Source organism: Delphinapterus leucas, chromosome 18 (genome assembly GCF_059928025.1).
Source record: "Delphinapterus leucas isolate spDelLeu-1000000601 "Yukka" chromosome 18, BTC_Dleu_Yukka2, whole genome shotgun sequence".
NCBI lineage: Eukaryota > Metazoa > Chordata > Mammalia > Artiodactyla > Monodontidae > Delphinapterus > Delphinapterus leucas.
Window position 1 is genome coordinate 55,294,506 of NC_143146.1, and position 21,597 is coordinate 55,316,102.

Below are 21,597 nucleotides of genomic sequence, written 5' to 3' on the forward strand. Positions count from 1 at the left end.
GCCCCATTTTATGAAGCATTTTCACGTATTTCCTAGGATGTATAGAAAACTTTAAAAACAAGCCAAGAAAGATATATGTAGGTGTGTGAGACTACTAAGAGCTATGACCCACAGGGTACAAGAAGACCCGTGCCTTTGACTCTGTAGGGAGCGAATGTATTTACAGCCAATGGGAGATGTTGGACTCAAGGTGTGTTACAATCTAAGGGTTTTCTTACACAGTGGTTTTTAAATTTTGTAATGAATTCCTAGAATTAAAGCAGATTGGAGCAATTATGGTTGCCTTTATGAAAAACTGCCTTTGGGCTATGGGAGGGGTTAATTCTCTGTCTCTAATCCATGGTTAGGTGCCACGATGCAGCTGAAGTGGAAAGGGGGTCATCTAATTGCAAACTGATGACCGTCTGAAGGGTGAAATTCTTTTGAATTGTTACATCATGCTGGAACCTGCAAATAAATACTTTTTTCTAATGAGAAAAAAATATATGTATTTTTATATAATATCTAAAGTTATATTTCAGATGTAATGTTTTCTGTGCAAAGTATTGTAAATTATATTTGTGCTATAGTATTTGATTCAAAATATTTAAAAATGTCTTGCTGTTGCCATATTTAATGTTTTAAATGTACAGACGTATTTAACTGGTGCACTTTGTAAATCCCCTGGGGAAAACCTGCAGCTAAGGGGAAAAATGTTGTTTGCTAATATCAACTGTATGATACTTCTTCATTCTTTTTAACTTAATAGATTTTTTCAGACTTCTCAAGTCTGTTTCCAAAAAAATTAACATGGATGCCTTGAATGTTGGCCACCAGGTGCCTTTCAAATTTAGAAGCTAATTGACTTTAGGAAGCTGACATTGCCAAAAAGGATACATAATGGGCTACTGGGATCTGTCAACAGTATTTATATAATTATTGAACAGGTGGTTTTTTCTACAGGTGCTGCAAATTGTAAATTTTTTTCATGGAAAAGTTATCAGTGGCTTATAGCAAAAAAAAATTCCATTTTTAATTTAGTGGAAGTTATTTTATACTATACAATAAAAACATTGCCTTAGAATGTTATTTTTTTTTTGGTATGAAAATAAATTTATAGGAAAACCCGCCTTGTGATTTTGTGCTTCTCTTTTATGTCTGTCTTGCTCTGTGATCCTTTCTCTCCAATATGGTAATGTGGCTTCTATGTTTCCAAAGGTTACCGGGAGAAATGCAGATTTAATTAAAAATTAGGAACCGATTCAATTAAATTGCTGAACCTTGGAATTTGAAAAATAATTTACAAGGGATTTGTATGCAAGAATGTAGCTGATAGAACACAGAGGCTTCACCACTCAAAAAAGAAAAGTTTGTTATGCCTATATCATGAGAAAAAATAGTGCTTTGCACAAGTTCATAAGGCCCTGCAGAACAATCATTTGACCTGGAGGAAACGCTGAACGTTGTATCTCTTACTAGTGAAGAAGCATTAATAGTGGCTGGATGCTTGTGCTCATGGAAATTTATGTGAGGGAGCCATCTAGCCCATGTTGATTACTCCACGTGAGACAGAAGGAAATGAACAGCTTGGGAAGACACAGGAAGCTATAATTCAAGGCACTTGCCATTTGTGGATAAATGTTCCTTGATAGTTGGAACAGGATAAAAGGAGAAAAATGGCAGAGGTTACAAAGAAAAAAATTGTCAATTCTTTTTGGGGGTGGGACTTGATCATTGACCAAAATACACCTGTTGTTTTCAAACTATCAGTAAATCTGAGGTAGATTCGTACAAAATGTCTGTTACATATCCCAATTGCTGGTCCCAAATATTCTTTGTTTAAGGAAAAATTAACTTTGAGGGGCCACTGGAGAATTTCTCTACTCTCCACTGACACAAAATCTGGTTACATAGAGAGCCTTATTAGCTACCCTGGCTTCTAGAATATGACTCTATCATTTCCAAAGGTGAATAACATTCATTCATTCATTTGCTTGTTTGCTGCACATTATTTATTGTGCATCAACTATGTGCTAGGCACTGTACCAGGCACTGGGGATACTATGGCACTTCTCTTGCCCTGCAGGAAACCTCATTTCAGTGGGGAGCCAGCCTAGTAAGAGTGTGGTAATCTCCAAGTCTTGGGCATCTACAGAATGCTGTAGGAACAGAAAGGAGGCCATTGAACCCAATAATGGGGATCACAGAAGGTCTAGAAATGAAATCAAAACTGGATAGGAGGTGGGCTGAATATCCATTCCCACGTTTAACTCAGAGGCAACTAACTTGCAGTCTCTCAAAAATGAGCTAAAACACAAGGCCTAGGGATGGAAAAAACCTGGAACCTAGTAAGAAAATATATGGTGGCACTTCGTTGCTGAGCACAGGGTTTCTCTAGTTGCAGCGAATGGGGGCTACTCTTCATTGCAGTGCGTGGGCTTCTCATTGCGGTGGCTCCTCTTGTGCCTGAGCACGGGCTCTAGGCACATGGACTTCAATAGTTGTGGCACATGGGCTTAGTTGCTCCGTGACATGTGAGATCTTCCTGGACCAGGGATCAAACCCATGTCCCCTGCATTGTCAGGTAGATTCTTAACCACTGTGCCACCAGGGAAGTCCCAGAAAACCTTTCTTATCTGTGCTTCACAATAAAATCCTTTGAAATTTGTTGTGCACTGTTAATATCATAGCCTTTAAATTATTTTTAAAAAGCCATAATATGACATAATCTTGTTTCTATAGGGGGCTTAGGGAGATTTCTGTGGTTATTGGTACCCCTGGAAGGAATGAGTCATTTAATGTCCTGGGTCTACCAGAATACAGGTCCTGACCCAGAAGTGGTAGACCAATTTAGTCCACTTAAATAAATCTTGAACAGATATTTTAAAATATTATTTTTAAGAGAGAAGAGTGATGAATATGTAAAGGCAGAGAAGGGAGCTGCTGGTGGCAATATTAAGCCTCCTTTTGGCTGTCCTGAACAGTTCAGATCTGGCCCAAACTTGCATATCACTCAGTAAAAGGACTCCTGAAGTTCATCAGAACCCCCGTAAATAGCACAGCAGCTCCCTTTCATTAGAGGAAGACACTCCTTAGGAGCCAAATCTCTACGGATGCCCCAGGGGACAAACATGAATTCCTTCCTGACACACAGAGTAGTAAATATACTCTTTTCATCTCTATCTTCTTAACATTTCAAGTGCCCCAGCCATGAGCCTCTCCAGCCCACCCAATTTGGCTCTGTAAAATGTACACTGCAGTCACCAGTCTTTCAAAAAAAAAAAAAAAAAACCCTTCTTATCCCAGAAAAGGGCTTATGAACTATAGTACATCCAGTTGTCAAAAATCAAGTCTATTCATGCACTTTTCTTTGCCTTGATCAATGATTAAGAAATACCTGCATTTGTTTCTTCTCTTTTACCAAATCCATGCCAGCATTAGTCCCACGGTTAAAAATTACGAATCGGGCAGTAGTAAGACATGCTTCTTTTCAGGTTTTGAGAGCCTCCTATATATTGAACACTATGCTAGGCTATTTTCATACATAATATATTATAATCCTCACTACAATTCAATGTAATGACTGTTATGATCCCATTTTATAGACTCGTAAATAATAAGTGACATCTGGAGTGCGTGTGTGTGTGTGTGTGTGTCTGTGTGTCTGGGATTTGAATGTGAAAATGTAGTAGGCTTTTTTGGGCACTCCTGCAGTCACAGACAATGTGACTGCTGTCATTCCTTCTACCTGAAATGTCCTGCCACTTCTCCCCTGACCAGATTCTCACCATCCTTCAAGACCTTGTGTAAGCCCCACATTCCCCATGAATCCATCAGTCATTTTTCCTTGTGAATTCCTATTGTTCTCTGTGGTTGTGTGCGTGTGTGTGTGTGTGTGTGGTATGTCTGTCTATTCTAGTGATTCTGCTTCCTCTCCTTTAACCTTGACTGATATACATACTCTCCAAGTCAACTAACGTGAGTATCTAGTCTAATAATTCGTTCATTTAGCCAAGAGTTATTTAGCACTGTTCTTTGTGTTTTAACCAAATCTAAGACTCAGTTGTCTCTTGTATCCTACCACTTTTGATTGTCTCCTAAGTCGTGGTCATGCCTTCCAAGAGGGGCGTGAGCTGCTTCAGTACCAGGGAGGCTGTTCTCTGTGCTTCTCTTGTACTCCCAAATGTGCCAAGCAGATAAGGGAGGGGGGCAGGTGAAAAGAACTTGATACAGGCTTGTTGAGTACATGATTGATGAATTCACCTGTGTCCTCTGTCAGTCGTAAGCATCCACAGCCCAACTTGTGTGTGTAGCTCTTAAGAGCCCCTTGAATTTTGGCCCCAACTTCCTGCTGAGGCTACACAGAATGGGGTGAGTGGTGGGAGGGGGAATAGAACCAATGGGGCCACGTTTATGCGTTTTTTTCAGGTGTAGCGCCTTACATCAAATTCCATGGCAAGGAGATACAACAGAGTGGAAAGCAGAGCAAATTTCATGTTTTGAGATCAGAGAGCTGGTCTTGCCCCTGCAATAACTGTCTCAAATTTTGGATCAGACACTTAATCTTTCTGTAGCTTACCTTCTACATTAACAAGATTAAAATATTTGGGTTGGCCAAAAAGTGCCTTAGGTTTTTTAGTAAAAATAAAAGACACATTTTTCATTTTCACCAAGAACTTTATTGAACAACGTATTCACCCTTTTGTTCCACTACCTTCTGCCATTTTTCAGGCAACTTCATAATTCCATCTTCCCACAACTTTTTATCTTTTTGAGCAAAGAACTGTTCCAGATGCCTTTTACAGTCTTCCAGGGAATTGACATTTTTTCCACTAAGAGAATTTTGTAAAGACCGAAACAAATGGAAATCCGAAGGTGCAATGTCTGGTGAATACAGCGGATGAATGAAGACTTCCCAGCCAAGCTGTAACAGTGTTTGCCTGGTCATCAAAGAAACGTGCGGTCTTGCGTTATCCTGGTGGAAGGTTATGCGTTTTCTGTTGACTAATTCTGGATGCTTTTCATCAAGTGCTGCTTTCAGTAGGTCTAACTGGGAGCAGTACTTGTTGGAATTAATTATTTGGTTTTCTGGAAGGAGCTCATATTGAGGACTCCCTTCCAATCCCACCATATACACAACATCACCTTCTTTGGATGAAGACTGGCCTTTGATGTGATTGGTGGTGGTTCATTTCGCTTGCCCCATGATCTCTTCCATTCCACATTATTGTACAGTATCCAGTTTTCATCGCGTGTCACAATTTGTTTTAAAAACGGAACGTTTTCATTACGTTTAAGTAGAGAATCGCATGAGGAAATATGGTCAAGAAGGTTTTCTTCACTTAACTTATGTAGAACCCAAACATCAAAGCGAATGACATAACCAAGCTGGTGCAAATGATTTTCCACGCTCGATTTGGATATTTTGAGTATGTCAGCTATCTCCTGCGTGGTATAACATTGACTGTTCTCAATTAATGTCTCAATTTGACCTCTATCAACTTCAACTGGTCTACCCGACCGTGGAGCATCGTCCAGCGAGAAATCTCCAGCACAAAATTTAGGAAACCACTTTGACACATTCAATCAGTCACAGCACTTTCTCCATACACTGCACAAATCTTTTTGTGCGTTTCAGTTGCGTTTTTACCTTTCTTGAAGTAATAAAGCATAATATGCTGAAAATGTTGTTTTTTTCTTTCATCTTCAATATTAAAAAGGCTACACAGATTTCACCAATTTTGATGTCTTTTTTAAAATGCATGCTGATATGACAGCTGTCACATACAATCTAACAAAATTGTTTCAAATTAAGTTAAAAATAACTAAGTGCTTCTAGAGCCATCTTACAGAACAAACCGAAACAACCTTTTGGCCAACGAATAATAATAGCCACTTCACCTGCCTTGCGTTTTTGAGAGTTCAAGTAAAACAAATGTGCAAACGTGTCAAAGGGAATAAATTATACTATGGGTTGAATCGTGTCATAATCCTTGAAGGCAGTCTGACCAGTTACTCAATTGGACCTGATTGGCATCTAGGAGCTGTCCTGAAGTCCAGCTCATTCTCACCCCCTTTGGTACCATCTCCCAACCAGAAATCATTTCTGGGGAAGATTTTAGGGGTCCATGGGATCAATTCATGTGCTGGTCTCTATGTTGACCCGGATCTTCAAATGAACCCTATTTTGATTTGACATTTCAAGTGGTTTTTCTCCTGTTGAGCTCTGGTTTCACATCCCATAGGCTGAGCTCATCTCTTTCCAACTTTCCTTTTTCTAAAGGAAAGAAGAGAAAGGAGGAAAGGCAGAAAGGGAGTGCATTTTCATCACAGTTACTATGGATCACTTTCTCTTTCCTGCAGGCAAAGTAAAAATGTCCTTGAAGTAGCAATGAATCAGAGTCTCAGGACCAAATCCATCTTCTTCTCCCTGTCCACCGAGCACTTCTATACTTCTCGCTCTCAGCCTGGGAGAGCTGATCAGCCTTGTGGTAAAAATGAGGGGAGTCCATGGAGATGGCATCTGAGATAATTCTTCATTTCTTAAAAAAATGATTCTTTAGGGACCTCCCTGGCAGTCCAGTGGTTAAGACTCTGTGCTTCCACTGCAGGGGGTGCAGGTTCAATCCCTGGTCATGGAACTAAGATCCCGCATGGTGTGCGTGGCATGGCCAAAAAAAAAAAAAAAAAAAAATAGAGCATTTAAAGACCACCTCCATCTAAAATCCTCACAGCCTAGAGTGTCCAGCACTTAATAAGGACTCAATAAAATACAGAACAAAATTTGAGCCAATTTTTAGAAAAATAAAAAGTCTTAGAGAGGATCTCCGAGAGATATGTGTATTACAGTAGAAGGAAAATTCCCCAGTAAAAAGAATGGCTCATAAGGAGAAGCATTTCAGACAGCAAGGGTTGGTTAGAAAAGAGATATTTTGGGGGGTGTGCATATGTGTGTTGCGTCCATGTGTATTTGGAAAGTATAACTCAGGATGCTTTTATCTGTAAGTAAGAGAGTCACCCTCAAAGTGACTTAAACAAACAATGGGGGAATTAGGAAATTTTTTTTTTTGCGTAACAAGAAATCCAGCGGACGTTCAGGCTACAGGTATAATATGTCAAGGCTCCAGGTCTGCTTCTTACTGTTCCCTTTGATCTGTTCTCCTTCACGTGTTGGCTTCACCCTCTTGGTGTTAGCAAAATGGTCGCAGCAGTTCCAGGCATCAAATCCGGATACAACAATGTTCAGAGGAAAAAATAATAAGCACGGCTAGCCCAGTCTCAGCCAGTGCCCTTGAGGGGCTCCCAGCAGTGAAGGGAGTAAGTTTTGCAATTCCCACAAACTGGCTTCTAGCTAGAAGCCAGATGAGAGCAGAGGAAGCTGTATGCACAGCTTCTGGAAAGCCATATTGTTAAGGATTTTTTATACCACTTTTGTGTACAGAAGGCAAACTGGAGGATTTCTCTGCAGCAAAACCCCATTGAGCACTAATCCACTCACAGCTGTGTGACCTTCACCTGAACCTTTCCCTCCATGCTCACTTGGCTTAAAAGTAATGCTTTGGGGCTGGATTTCCAGCACGCACACATTTTTTCTGAAATCTGAAATACCCCTTAAATGTCCTGCTCTAGCCAATACACGAAGGATGTAATATGGAAGCTTGCCGTTCTTTTAACGTGAGCCCTTCCTGGCTTGCTAGAGGCTTGTTGTTCCAAACTTGTTTGGCTGCTCAGAACATGAGATCAGTAGTCATTCTGAGTTCTGAGATGACTGAACAATTGCTTTGGATCAACTGCACGACTGGCCCAAATGACTGCAAAAATTGGTCGTTCAGATGATGGAGAAACATGTTTCAGCTGAACAACAGTCGAATTGGTGTCAGCCAGCTGATGCGGCCAAAGCCCAGTCTGCTCTTCCTACCCGACCCCCACCTCTGCCGGCTCCCAATCCCCCTTCACAGTCCTCTCTTGACAGGATGATTTTCTAAAACACAGTCACAGTCATGACAGTCACTGGAGCCGTACATCATTTCTCAATGCCAACAGACTAAGTGCAAAACATCTACTGGCATCAACCTCTTTTTGCAAGCTTTTCTCCTGAAATCTCTGTCCCCTGGCCTCTACAGGCTATGCTCCAGTCACACCAAAATACCACCTGTTGGGAATTCCCTGGCGGTCCAGTGGTTAGGACTCTGTGCTCTCACTGCTGAGGGCCCGTGTTCGATTCCTGGTCGGGGAACTAAGATCCCACAAGCTGCGTGGTGTGGCCAAAAAACAAAAAAAACAAAATATCACCTATTACCTCATTGGCCACACATGCCCTTCACACCTCTGAGACTGTGCCCGCTGCTCTGGGTGGGCTTTCCCCCTCTCTGCCTCATATCTGTCCCTTATCCTTGAATGTACAGCTCCAACATCATCTTTTGCATGAAACTTTCTTTATTCTCATGACCATCAGCCAGTTGATCCTTTCTTTGGGCCCCTGTGGTGCTTTGGTTTAGTGCTCAAAGGTTAAATTGTAATTATTTACTTACTGTTTGTTCCCCTCACTAGAGCAGGGACTTTTTTTTTTTTTAATTCATCTTTGTCATGGTACTCAGCCCGATGACCAGAAACTAGGGGCTGCCCAAGGAATATTTAATGAGAAAAGGAAGGGAGGAAGGAAGGAAGGAAGGAAGGGAGGGAGGGAGAGAGGGAGGAAGGGAGGAAGGAAGGGAGAGAGGGAGGAAGGGAGGGGAGGAAGGGAGGAAGGAAGGGAGGGAGGGAGGAAGGGAGGGAGGGAGGGAGGAAGGGAGGGGAGGAAGGGAGGAAGGAAGGAAGGAAGGAAGGGAGGGAGGGAGAGAGGGAGGAAGGGAGAGAGGAAGTAAGGGAGGGAGGGAGGGAGGAAGGAAGGGAGGGAGGGAGGTAGGGAGGGAGGGAGGAGGGAGGGAGGGAGGGAGGGAGGGAGGGAGGAAGGGAGGAAGGAAGGGAGGGAGGGAGGAAGGAAGGGAGGGAGGGGGGAAGGGAGGGAGGGAGGGAGGAAGGGAGGGGAGGAAGGGAGGAAGGAAGGGAGGGAGGGAGGAAGGGAGGGAGGGAGGGAGGAGAGGGAGGGAGGGAGGAAGGGAGGGAGGGAGGGAGGAAGGGAGGGAGGGAGGGAGGAAGTAAGGGAGGGAGGGAGGGAGGGAGGAAGGAAGGGAGGGAGGGAGGGAGGAAGGGAGGGAGGAAGGGAGGGAGGGAGGGAGGAAGGAAGGAAGGAAGGAAGGGAGGGAGGGAGGGAGGAAGGGAGGGAGGGACAGAGGGAGGGAGGGAGGGAGGAAGGGAGGGAGCAGGAATGAAGGAAGCTGGTCAACCTGCTGTCCTAAATCCTAGTACTCCTCACCCCCCTCTCAAGTCTTATCTCTGGCCAAGAATACACATGAAGACTGAAGGTAATGAAAAGATCCGAAGGTAGCATCTGGAGGATGTCTAGCTGCCCCAGGCAGCTCTTCAATAGCCAGCCTAAACAGCGCGAGCAACAGCCTTCTCTCTGTGGAACAGATGCTCCTCACTCGGCAAATGTTATGCTGAGAGTCTTTTCTGTGCCAGTCATGTGCCAAGTGCCATTAAAAAAAGAAAAGAATTAGACATGGCCTTCAGTGGTCTACAATTTAGTTATCTCAGTCTTCTCTTCTGGGTACCTCAGATTTCATCACCCTCTTGTCTCACCTCATAAACGTTCCCTGCTCTTTAGTTCTCTGTTGTTTCTAAACCTTGGATGTCACTGCACAAGGTCTTGAGAATGCCCCTATTTTCACATCTCACTGAACCTGAATGCAGAATTCAGATGATCAGCCTCTTCTTTGTTTCTCTGGGCTTTCCTTTGCAAATCTGCTTTTCACAGTATTCTCTCTCTCCTCTCTACGACTCCAATTTCACGTATATTAGACTTTTCACTCTTTCCATGTGCATCCCACATTCTCTTCTACACTTTCCATCATTTTTTTTTTAAAATATGGAACGCTTCACGAATTTGCGTGTCATCCTTACGCAGGGGCCATGCTAATCTTCTCTGTATCGTTCCAATTTTAGTATATGTGCTGCCGAAGCGAGCACACTTTCCATCATTTTTGATCTCCATGCTTCAGTCTGGGTATTTTCTACTGATCTGTTTTCCGGCTCACTAATCCTAGCCTTTACTGTGTCTTATTGCTGCTAATTCCTTTTAATGTATAGATTTGAATTATTGTATTCTTTAGTTCTAGAATTTCTATTTTTATATAAATTTATTTTATTTTATTTTATTTATTTTTCGCTGTGTTGGGTCTTCATTGCTGCGTGTGGGCTTCCTCTAGTTGCTGTGAGCGGGGGCTACTCTTCATTGTGGTGCGTGGGCTTCTGATGGCGGTGGCTTCTCTTGTCGCAGAGTGCGGGCTCAAGGCGAGTGGGCCTCAGTAACTGCAGCGTGTGGGCTCGGTAGTTGCAGAATGCGGGCTCTAGAGCACAGGCTCAGTAGTTGTGGCACGGGCTTAGTTGCTCCGCAGCATGTGGGATCTTCCCGGACCAGGGCTCGAACCTGTGTTCCCTGCATTGGGAGGCAGATTTTTAACCACTGCGCCACCAGGGAAGTCCCTGTCATCTACTTTTAAACTGATTAATCTGTGTTTGATATGTTTGATAACTTCAATATTTGTGTCATTGTTCTAATTATTATTGCTACATAACAAACCACCCGAAAACTTACTGGCTGCATAAAGCAGCCATTTGGCTGGAATCATCTAGAGGCGTCTTCCCTCGTGGCTGGCAGCTGACGCTGTTGGCTAGAGGTGCTTCTCCCACGGCTGCCTCAGGGTGGTTGAACCTCCCACATGGTGTCACTTTAGAAGCTAAATAGAGATTATGGGGACGAGGGGTGGGAGGGTAAGAGTGTGGGAAGAACAGTCAGAAGGTTATTGCTGCAGGGTCAGATTTCAGCATCCAAAATACTGATGTTCAAAGATGGTAAGGACACATGGGCACACACCTCTTTCCACCCCCATGCCAAGCTGCCAAAAAAAAAGCGAAAGATTGTATTGTAACAAGAATTATATATTATCACATTATGATAATTAACATTTATTGAGAGATTACCAGGTACCGTCAAGCCTAACATCCCCACAAAATAATTGTCACCAACAGATGAATGGATAAAGAAGATGTGGCACATATATACAATGGAATATTGCTCAGCCATAAAAAGAAACGAAATTGAGTTATTTGTAGTGAGATGGATGGACCTAGAGTCTGTCTTACAGAGTGAAGTAAGTCAGAAAGAGAAAAACAAATACTGTATGCTAACACATATATATGGAATCTAAAAATAAACAAACAAAATTTGGTCATGAAGAACCTAGGGGCAAGACGGGAATAAAGACGCAGACCTACTAGAGAATGGACTTGAGGATACGGGGAGGGGGAAGGGTAAGCTGGGACGAAGTGAAAGAGCGGCATGGACATATACACACTACCAAATATAAAACAGATAGCTAGTGGGAAGCAGCTGCATAGCACAGGGAGATCAGCTCGGTGCTTTGTGACCACCTAGAGGGGTGGGATAGGGAGGGTGGGAGGGAGACTCAAGAGGGAGGGGATATGGGGATATATGTATAACTGATTCACTTTGTTATAAAGCAGAAACTAACAGACCATTGTAAAGCAATTATACTCCAATAAAGATGTTAAAAAAATTGCTATTATTATCCTCACTGTATAGATTTGGAAATGAGGCAAGAAAGGTCAGCAACTTGGCCAAGGGCACACAGTAAGCGGCAGAGCCCAACTTCAAATCCAGGCAGTTATATTCCACAGGCCACTAGGCAACATGGTATTATACACAATGCAATGGGCCAGGTACACACTGTCTTCCATTTTCTATCCACATCCTGTCTAAACACCAGGCAACGGCAGTTACTGAGAGCTCAGTGCAGCCATTACCTTTAGACCGGAGGTCGGGCAGGAATTGGGCTTCACCATCGTTTATTAGGTCCTCTAATCAAGGCCCCCAGTGACCACAGTGGGGGGAGGCTGGATCTGGAATTTGGATTTAGTCACAAGATCCAGCTCTAGTCTAGGCTCTGCCATTTGCTAGTTCTGTGACCCTGAACAAGCCATGTGACCTCTCAGTGTAAAGTTTCCTCATTACTAAGATGAAGATACTAAGGCTGTAAATGATGACTATTATCTTCATGACTCTGGAATTGGAGGAGAGAAAGAAAGAGTGAACAGGCACACCCCCACTGCTGGGAGAGGCCGGAGAGTGGCAGCAACCAGCCAGAGGGAGACAGCATTCAGACATAGACCCCTCTGAGCACAATACTGAATTAGTAAACAATGCGGTGGAGTGCGTGAGAAGAAGGTGCACGAGGGCACAGGACACAATGACAATGGGGAAGTTAATCTCCTCTCTCCCTTCCCTGTGTTTGCTGGGGGCAGAGGCCAAGGGCTGAGAGTGAGCTTCTCCTCCTCCCAATACCCCCCTGACCTGGTCGCCATAGGATGGGGGTACAGTTGTCTCTGGGGAGGATGGAGAGCAGTTGGGAGTGGGGAGGGGATGGGAACAGGGATGGGAGAGGCAGTGGCAGGTGGGACTGACAGCGAGCTGACACTCCAAGATCCCAGCTCATGCTCCATTGTTCCATCAGACTTCAGTTGTAAAGCAAGTAATTAAAAGATAAAATTACTAAGAACTTTAAGCCAGTGCTGGCAGAGTCTTAAACCCCTAGGTTGCAGGGCCGCGAAGACCACGCTGGTCTTGGGCTCTGCGCAGCCGCACTTGGGTGCTAGACTCTGCAGCAAAGCCAGGTGGGCTTGGCGGAGGAGGTGGGGTCGGTTCTGCCTGGAGGTCTTCTAAAGGCAACGTCAAATCACAAGTGTGAAAACACAAAGGGTCGTTTTATTAGGTTCCCTGCCTCAGATCTACAGGCTCAGCCTCCTCCGTCCTCCTTTTAGGGAGACCAAGGATGGTCTTTGTTTGCCTTAGTTTTTGCTGACTACCATCTATTGGGAGGAGGGTTTGGACACTGATGTTCTAGGGCTGAAGCGGTTATACTAAGTGAAAATAAACACTAATAAATCCTGCCTTCCGCACTGGGGTCACATGCTGGCTTTAGGGAGCCATTTACATCCATCTATTTTTTTTTTAACCAAGGCTTACAGTGGAGAAGTAACATTATTCACATGTCACAGTTCGACATGCATTTTATTAGACGTAGGACCGCTGTAAAACATCACCCTTCAGCTAGCTTTAACTCCTCTGCTGCCACACAGTTGCTAACTTCACCTTCAGGGAGTGCCTTGTTTAGACAGGGCCACTTTTTTGGGGGGGAACTGATTCATTGTTAAAAATGACTCCTCAAAATAAATTGCTATAGAAATGGGTTGCAATATTTCCAGATATAAGAATCAACTTATATCTGACTATAAGATGCAGCCAATGATATATAATAATATAAGAGCAAAGATATATTGCATCTTGCATAAAACCCCATGGCTGTCTGTAATAGAAGCATTCCTCATACAGTTTACATTTTATAAACATTGCCTAAGAGTGCATTCCTTATGCATTGTATATTTTATCTAAAATTAATGTTGGCTCTGGGACATGTTAAATTCTTAATTAATTATTAGAATTTGAGGAGGCATCATTTTATTTTATTATTTCCAGGTTTATTGAGATGTTGACATAACATGTAAGCTTAAAGTGTACAAGATAATGATTTCACACATGTATATATTGCAAAATTATTACTAGAATTTTTAAAATTAGTATTATTCTTTGGATGATTCAAATTTCTTAAAAATATGCAGTCAAAATGCATCAAGTTCCTTAAAAAGTCCATATCCTTTGACAGAGAAATTTTATCCTAGAGAAACCAGAATGGGAGGGACACATATATGTAAAAAGATGTTAACCAAAGAAATATTCTTTACAACTGCAAAATACAGAAAATTACTTAGTTATCTAACATAAGAATGATTACATAAATGATGGTATCAGAAAAACAGTATAGTCTCAACATTACGAATGGACTTTGCAGTCGGCCAGGACTGAGTTTGAAACACAGCTCTTTGACTTACTAACTTTGTGAGCCAGAGCAAATTAGTTTTTTCACCTAATGTATTAATTAGCTACTGCTAAATTAAAAACTGCCCCCAAGCTCAGTGGCTTAAGACAACAATCATTAATTATCGTAGCTTCCACATGTGCAGGTTGGCTGGCGTTGGCCTGATGGAGGCTGGGCTGGGCACCTCAGCTCCCCGCAGGTCAATGTGTCTTGTGGACGCCCTGCTGCATGTGTCCTACATCCTTCTCTCTGATCCTAGTGGGATTGACAAGCACGCTCTTCACGTGGTGCTAGAAGAGCCACAAGAAGAAAACGCGAAGAGGCGTAAGACAATGTCACCTTGTTCTACTGGCGAAAGCAAGTCACGCAGACAAAACCTCAAGTCAAGTAGTAAAACAAATCACACAGTGAAGGTTATGACTCCATGGCAGGAATTCTCAACCTTGGCACTCTTGGCCTTTGGGATCAGATGATCCTTCCTTGTGGGAGGCTGTCCTATGAATCATTTAATGTTCAGCAGCATCCCTGGCCTCTACACACTAGAAGCCCCTTCAAAATTGTGACAATCAAAATGTCTCCAGACATCAACAAATGTTCCCTAGAGGCCAAAATTGGTCCTGGCTGAGAACCATTAGTCTGTAGGGAGAGGTGAAGAGTTAGGTACAGTAATGAGATCTGCTCCTGTGAGGATTATAATATTATTGAACTTATACTGATTTCAGAGGATTAAATTCAACTGCTGCTCACTATTCACAATGGCCAAGACATGGAAACTACCTAAATGTCCACTGACAGATGAATGGATAAAGAAGATGTGTAGATGGAATACTACTTGGCCATAAAAAAGAATGAAATAATGCCATTTGCAGCAACATGGATGGACCTAGAGATTGTCATACTAAGTGAAGTAAGTCAGAAAGAGAAAGACAAATACCATGTGATATCACTTATATGTGGAATCTAAAATATGACACAAATGAACTTATCTATGAAACAGAAACAGATTCACAGACACATAGAACAGACTTGTGGCTGTCAAGGGGAAGGGGGAAGCAGGGGAGGGTTGGATTGGGAATTTGGGACTAGCAGATGCAAACTATTATATATAGAATGGGTAAACAACAAGGTCCTACTGTATAGCACAGGGAACTATATTCAGTATCTTGTGATAAACCATAATGGAAAAGAACATGAAAAATAACGTATATATGTATGTAACTGAATCACTTTGCTGTACAGCAGAAATTAACACAACATTGTAAGTCAACTATACTTCAATAAAATAAATTTTTTAAAATAGAAATAAAAAACAGAATCAAATGATCCATCCACAGGCCCAACATCCTAGTAGAAGGAATTCCTCATGAGAAAAAATTCAATTGCTGCTATTTTAGTATGTTGAATAAATGCTGGCTTCTATTATGTAGCCTTAGCATAATCTAATAGCAATATAATATATAATTAAATATAGCCATATAACATAGTCATTATAAAATGTAGCCACTAAAAATTAGATTTTTGAAGGAGTTCTAATATCGTGGGAAAATGTGTAAATATGTTTTTAAATGAACAAAAAAAGATGTGAAGTTATATATAAATTAAGAGAACAAATTTGTAAATAATATAAAGATAAATGGAAATATAAGTAGTTAGAAAAAGAATAGGTAAATATACAATAAACTGTTAAAAGGTGCTTTTCTATTGTGGTGTAATTAGGGGTGACTCTCATTTTCTTTACATTTTTCTGTTTTTTCCCTCAGTATCTCCCAATGAGATCGTATTTTTTAAATTAGAAAATGAGTTTTATAAGCAAACACACATAGTTTAAAACTTGTTTAAGGTGCTCCAACCTGACTCTTCTCTCCTCCCTAAATATTCTGCTAAAATACAAAGGGACCTTTAAAAAATCATTCTATTTACCTTGTTTCTTCGGCAAATGTATTGTTATAGGTGGTCGGTAAATATTTGTGGTTGATGATTTCATTTCTTGCAGGAAAAACCACTTCTAAAGGCAAGAATATATCAAATTGGGGGAGGTTTTTTTCAGCTTGGTTATTTTTTTTAAACTGAATTATAATTGACTTCAATTGAAGTATAATATTATATTAATTTCAAGTGTACAAAATAAATGACTCAACATTTATATACATTTTGAGATGATCACGATAAGTCTAGTTACCATCTGTCACCATTTAAATTTATTATAATATTATTATGTTCCCTATTCTTTGTATTACATCACCATGACTTATTTATTTTATAAATGGAAGTTTGTGCCTCTTAATCCACTTCACCTATATCGCCCATCCCCCACTCCCCTCCTGTCTGGCAACCATGAATTTGTTCTATGTATTTATGAAGCTGTTTCTGTTTTGTTTTGTTTGTTTGTTTTGTTTTTTAGATTCCACATATAAATGAAATTATATGGTATTTGCCTTTCTTTCTCTGGTTATTTCATTTAGCGTAATACCCTTTAGGTCCATCCATGTTGTTGCAAATGGCAAGATCTCATTGATTTTTATGGCTGAATAATATTCCATTGCACATATATATATCACATCTTTTTTTTTTAAGATTTTTTTGACTTGGACCATTTTTAAAGTCTTTATTGAATTTATTACAATATTTCTTCTGTTTTATGTTTTGGTTTTTTGGCCATGAGGCATATGGGGTCCTAGATCCCTGACCAGGGATTGAACCCACACCGCCTGCATTAGAAGGTGAAGTATTATCCACTGGACTACCAGGGAAGTCCACATACCGCATCTTCTTTATCCATTCATCTATTAATGAACACGCCTGTTACTTTCATATATTGGCTATTGTAAATAATGCTGCAATGAACAAAGGAGTGCATATATCTTTTTGAATTAGTGTTTTTGGTTTTTTATGGGGGGGGGATAGTCAGAAATGGAATTGCTGGACTGTATGGTAGTTCGATTTTTAATTTTTTGAGGAATCTCCTGTTTTCCTTAGTGGCTACACCAATTTACATTCCCACCAACAGTTCATGAGGGTTCCCTTTTCTCCATATCCTCACCAACACTCGTTATTTGTTGTCTTTTTGATAATAGCCATTCTGACAGGTGTAAGGTGATATCTCATTGTGGTTTTGATATTAAGTTGTATGAGTTCTTTATATATTTTGGATATTAACCCCTTATTGGTTATATGATTCGTAAATATCTTCTCCCATTCAGTACGTTGCCTTTTTATTTTGTTGCTGGTTTCCTTTGCTGTGCAAAACTTTTACGTTTGATTTAATCCTGTTTGTTTATTTTTGCTTTTCTTGCCCTTGCCTGAAGAGACAGATCTGAAAAAGTATCACTAAGACAGATGTCCAAGAGCGTACTGCCTATGTTTTCTTCTAGGAGTTTTATGGTTTCAGTTTTACATTCAAGTCTTTAATCCATTTTGAGTTTATTTTTGCATATGGTATAAGATAATGGTCCAGATCCATTCTTTTGTATGTAGCTGTCCAGTTTTCCCAACAGCATTTATTGAAGAGACTGTCTTTTCCCCATTGTATATTCTTGCCTCCTTTGTATAGATTATTTAACCATATGTGTGTGGATTCATTTCTGGGCTCTCTATTCTTTTCCACTGACCTCTGTGTCTGTTTTTGTGTCAGTACCATACTGTTTTGAATACTATAGCTTTGTAGTATAGTTTGAACTCAGGAAGCATGATACCTTCAGTTTTGTTCTTCTTGTCTTTAGCTCTGAAGTGAGCATATAGATAGGTCTTGGGTTTTTTTTTGTTTTTGTTTTTTTCTTTTAATACATTCAGCCACCCTATGTCTCTTGATTGGAACATTTAGTCCATTTACATTTAAAGTATTATTGATCGGTGTGTACTTATTGCCAATTTATTCATTGTTTTCTACTTGTTTTTGTAGTTCTTTTCTGTCCTTTCTTCTTCTCTTGCTCTCTTCCTCTGTGATTTGATGACTTTAGTGTTATGTTTGGAGTCCTTTTTCTTTATTTTTCATGTATCTATTATAGGTTTTGGTTTGTGGTTATCATGAGGTTCAAGTGTAACAATATGTATATAACCATTTATTTTAAGTTGATGGTCACTTAAGTTTGAGTGCACTTCAAAAGCACTATATTTTTACTCACCTCTCCACATTTTATGTATTTGATGTCATATTTTACATCTTTTTATTTTATACTGTTTATAACTAGTATCCCTTGACTAGTTATTGTAGTTGAAATTGATTTTACTATTTTTGTTATTTAACCTTTATAGTAGCTTTGTAAGTGGTTGATCCGTTACCTTTACTATATGGTTTATTTTACAAGGGAGATTTTTTCCTTTCATATGTTTTCTCATTTCTAGTTACAGTCTTTTCCTTTCCACTTTAAGAAGTCCATTTAATATTTCTTGTACAGCCTGTTCAGTGGTGATGAACTCCTTTAGCTTTTGCTTTTCTGGGAAACTCTTTATCTCTCCTTCAATTCTGAATGATAACCTTGCTGGGCAGAAAGGTTTTGGTTGTAAGATTTTTCCTTTCAGCATTTTAAATATATAATGCCACTCCCTTCTGGCTTGAAAGTTTCTGCAGAAAAATCAGCTGACAGCCTTTCGGGGCTCCTTTGTACATAACTAGTTATTTTTCTCTTGCTGCCTTTAAGATTTTTCTCTTTCTCTTTAACTTTTGACATTTTAATTATAATGTGTGTTGGTGTGAACCTCTTTGAATTTATCTTGTTTAGGTCTCTGTGCTTCTTGGACTTGGATATCTGTTTCCTTTGCTAAGTTAGGGAACTTTTCAGCCATGATTTCCTCAAGTAGACTTTCTGTCCTTTTCTCTCTCTCTCTTCTCCTTCTGGGACCCTATAATGCAAATATTACTATACTTGATATTGTCCCAGAGATCCCTTAAACTATCCTCATTCTTTAAAAATTCTTTTTTTCTTTTTGCTCTTCTGATTGGGTGATTTCCACTACCCTGACTTCAAGATTGCTGACCTGTTTTTCTGCATCATCTAATCTGCTATTGACTTTATCTACCATATTTTTCATTTCAGTTACTACATTTTTCACCTCTGATTTATTATTTTCTTATATTTTCCTTCCCTTTTTGAAATTCTCACGTGTGTTCATTCATTCTTCTCCTGAGTTTGATGAGCATCTTTATGAGCATGACTTTGAACTCTTTATCAGGTAGATTGCTTATCTCCACTTCATCTAGTTCCCCCCCCCCACCCATGGTTATTTTGTTTGGAACATATTCCTCTGTCTTCTTATTTTGCCTAACTCTGTGTGTTTGTTTCTATGTATTAGATATATCAGCTCAGTCTCCCAATCCTGAAGGAGTGGCCTTATGTAGAAGGTTTCCTGTGGGCTCCAGAAGAGCAATCTCCTCTGGTCATCAGGGGCAAGGACTCCAGGGGTGTTCCCTGCATGGGCTGCATACACCCTCCTGTTGTGGAGATGCCACTGTTGGGCATCAGTGGGTGCACCGATAGGTGGGGCTGGCTCCCAGGCTGGCAGGCTGGCTTGGCCACTGTTGCTGCAGGTGCCCTGTTGGGCTTGGCTAGCCTGGGTGTGGCTGGCTGTGGGGCCCAGCTACAACCAGTGCAGGCCCCCCAGAATAGGAGACACTTTGAAGGAGGTGCCATAACTGGTTGAGACCTCCCACCAGGTGTAGTGAGTGGTAGTCACCATGTAGGGGCACCAGCAGGGGCAGCTCTGCAGGGGAAAGCCAGTGCAGGGTGAGCAGTGCTGGCAAGGTAGATGGCAAACGTCAGAAATTGCACTTGCCAGCAGCAGACCAACTAGGTCGAGGGAGAATTTTAAAAAATGGTGCCTGCTAGTGCTTCAGTTCCTGGAGAAAGTTCCAACAGATTCCTGCTCCTCCACACTCATTCTAAAGTTAGCCAATGGATCTCCATCACTATAGCCCAGGCATTTTTCAAACTGCTGCCCCTGCACTGGAACCTGGAGTGATGCTGCCCCTGTGCTGGCACTTGGAGTGAATGATTTTGTGCATGAGCCCCTTCAAGAGTGGAGTCTTGGTTTCCCACAGCCCTTTGGCTCTTCCAGACATTGGTCCTGCTGGTTTTCTAAGCAAAATGTTATGGGAGCTTATCTTCCCTGTGCAGGTCCCCTGGAGTGGGGTTGCTAATGTGGGACTCCAACCCCTTGCTCCTTAGGGAGGACCTCTGAGTTTGTAATATCCTCCACTGCTTGGAGTGAGCATCCAGACTAGACTGGACCTCTGCCCCTCCTACCCATCTTGATGTGGTTTTTCCTCTATATCCTTAGTTGTAGAAGAGCTGTTCTGCTAGTCCTCATGTTCTCAGAGAGTTGTTCTATATGTAATTGTGGTTTTGGTGTGTCTGTGGGAGAGGGTATGCAAGGATCTTCCTACTCTGCTTTTTTTTTTTTTTTTTTTCAGTACGCGGGCCTCTCACTGTTGTGGCCTCTCCCGTTGCGGAGCACAGGCTCTGGACGTGCAGGCTCAGCGGCCATGGCTCACGGGCCCAGCCGCTCTGTGGCATGTGGGATCTTCCCGGACCGGGGCACAAACCCGTGTCCCCTGCATCGGCAGGCGGACTCTCAACCACTGCGCCACCAGGGAAGCCCCTATTCTGCTATCTTGATCATGCTCCTCTGGGGGAATTTTTTAAATATAAAAATGTTAAGGGGACTTCCCTCATGGTCCAGTGGTTAGGACTTTGTGCTCCCAATGCAGGAGGCCCAGGTTCTATCCCTGGTTGGGGAACTAGATCCCACATGCCACAACTAAAGATCCTGCGTGCCACAACAAAGACCTGGCACAGCCAAATAAATAAATACATATTTTTTTAAATGGAAAATATTCTACAAAATACGTGCTGCCAAAACATGTCAGTAATTTAAAAAAATATATTAAGTACTGGAGATTATATAGGGAGGCAGATTTATATACTTAGTCTGGAATTACAAATGGCCACACTTTTTCTAGTAGGAAACTAGTCAATTCTTTACAGTGTTCATATGTAACATTTCCATTATAAGTATACCTCTCTTAAGTAAATCATCCAGAGATGTATATAAAAACTGTTAAATAAAGATGATCAACACAACAACATAAAGCAATTATACTCCAATAAAGATGTTAAAAAAAAAAAAAAGATGATCAGCAAAGCATTATGTATTACAGCCCAAATTGGGAAGCAATGTTCAATGATTCATCATTCATGGGTGTGGAATAGCTCTATTTGCAACCTTGTATCCATCTTGCATTTAGCAACAGACCCCTACCACACTAAGTTTTACCCAGGCTAGTGGGTCTCCAACTGATACCAACCATGGTTCTTGGCCTTCCTCAATCAATAGAAATTGACTAAAGGCCAGACAAGAAATTCAGGCAAGGCTTTATTGGGGCCCCTGCTGCAGCAGGGGGGAATGAGAACAAACAACAGGTTCTGAGGCTTGCTGGCTCGTTCAGGGGGGCAAGCTTGCTCCTTATATGCGGTAAGGGTAGGGGTGTGTCCAGGGATCCAATTGGAGGGTGTTTTGCCCACCCTTTAGGTGGTGTTGAGTGCAGGGGTCATGCTCAGTACCCTGCTTT

At 41.4% G+C, this 21,597-nt stretch overlaps 1 non-coding gene across 1 annotated transcript; it reads right to left on the reverse strand.

Annotated features, from left to right (window-relative positions):
- Window positions 1-9,940: 9,940 nt before the first annotated feature.
- LOC115803187 (U6 spliceosomal RNA) lies at window positions 9,941-10,047 on the reverse strand. Its single transcript, XR_004023853.1, has one exon. It is a non-coding gene; the product is annotated as a U6 spliceosomal RNA (small nuclear RNA).
- Window positions 10,048-21,597: the final 11,550 nt, after the last annotated feature.